The sequence below is a fragment of the Palaemon carinicauda genome, chromosome 1 (genome assembly GCF_036898095.1).
Source record: "Palaemon carinicauda isolate YSFRI2023 chromosome 1, ASM3689809v2, whole genome shotgun sequence".
Taxonomy (NCBI): domain Eukaryota; kingdom Metazoa; phylum Arthropoda; class Malacostraca; order Decapoda; family Palaemonidae; genus Palaemon; species Palaemon carinicauda.
In genome coordinates this window covers 216856411-216858478 of record NC_090725.1, presented here as the reverse complement: position 1 = coordinate 216858478, position 2068 = coordinate 216856411, and positions in this window count along the sequence as shown.

Genomic DNA, 2068 nt, shown 5'->3' with positions numbered 1-2068 from the left:
TGTTAGTTCATTGTTATTCATCTGTTAAATGATGTGAAGTTGTCATTGCAAAGGTCATAGAACGCATCAGACTAGGCTCTGGTGAAAGAATAAATTACCCGTGGATTGGAAGGCCTTGCTGATCAATGAATCCACTAAACAGCAGTTCATTCAGGTGATACTTCTTATTGGGATAATATTTGAATTTGACATGAACAATTACATATAATAGAAAATTCAACTTTCAGTTATTAACAAGCATATATATGTTCATAGACTGTGTGGCAGAGAAGCGACTGTACTATATGATGGCCAAGCCTACCTGTTGAAGACGGATGATGCTCACATGATTATCAAACCAAAGTTGCTTTCTCTGCATAGAGAATAAAGATTCATGGTATTGAGTATTGATCTTTGGTACATATAGATACTTGCATTTATGTTAACTACGGATACATTGATAACTACAAAACATATTCAGGGCCTCTCTTTAACTTTTCTGGATTGTCATATACTGCATGCATGGCAAGATGCATAGTTACCTCACAGTTGAAAATAAGAACCCGGACAGTTATGTCTCCTTCCTGTTGTGCTATGCATCAAATATGGAAGACGTCAGTATTTTGTTTGACACTGGCACAGAAAACAAGAGACCGCTGATAAGTGCATCTAATCTTGCTAGGAGTATATCTGATACACATAAAGAAGCATCATTGCCACAACATGTATTCACAAGGTGTATTTCAACTAGTTGTTTTATTGGGATCGGAGAGTTGCAGTCTGAAAGACCTTCAGAAGATGATATACTCTTAAATGTAATTTTCTACTTTAGGTTACTCGTGGAATGTGCCATTATGTATGGTTATTGAGGTTAATGCTTTCACCTTTGCTCTCTATGGTAGACAAGGCATCAAATTTGTTGATGAACTTTCCTACCTGTAACTGAATGACTACGGGTATGAAGAACTCAACAAACCAAGGAACATGGACCTGAAAAGGGAACCATGTTGCAAATGCCTGGAGTAACATATTGGGCAGTTTAACAATTTGGTGACTTTATGAAAGCGATCACAGGTTCCAAAGCCTGATGTTCCTGTTGCCAATGAGAGTCAGGGTTAAACTCTTGTTGATGAGAAGCTCGAGCCATTCTGGTTTGATGTTAGTGCTCTACGTAAAGAATAAATCAACATCCAGGACCAGCCACGTGACTGCATTGATGATGATTATAACAATAAAGAAAATAGGTTTCTCTGTGTCCATTTTCTATGTTGCTTTTCATAAAAATAATTGATTAAAAACTAAGTTTTTTCTTTCATCAAAATCTACAAGCATGCCTCTTTTGTCATTCCTTGTGCCCACTCCATATTACTAATTGTGGTTTTTTCATAGACATATCCAAGTCTTTATAAAAAGTTTCTATTTCTTCCTCTGTATGAGGTGTTGTTGTTACATACGTTTGAATGATCTTCAGTTTATAATTCATATTCAGTTTGACTATTGATCCTGTTATTCTATCACTAGTACTACAAAATTACTCCATGTTACTTGCCAATTTTTTTGTTATTACGTACAATATATATATATATATATATATATATATATATATATATATATATATATATATATATATATATATATATATATATATATATATATATATATATATATATATATATATATATATAGAAAAGGACAATAGAGAAGCCCAAAATGAAGAAATGAAAAGCGAAATGGAAAAGCGAAAAGGTTTTAGTTAAAGATGTTCCAGTGTTAAACAAGTTAATGTCTAGCGACATTCAAATGAGGATAAGCAAAATTATCTATATCCAAGAAAATAAAATGAAATAAAATAATTTTAGGATATAAAAAATCACTCCTGTAATTAATTTAGCTTAGCAATGCAATTTATGTACTCCCAGCTAAATGATGAAATGAAAGCAAGTGAAGAATCAATGAACAGTAATTTAAAAGTTGTATTGGCATCAGCACAAGGTATAAGTGGAAAAGTTTCTAAAGAATATGTAGGTAAACTATCAAAAAAGACCAAAAACTTTAACAAAGAACACTAGAGTGTAAAATGAAAGAGAAC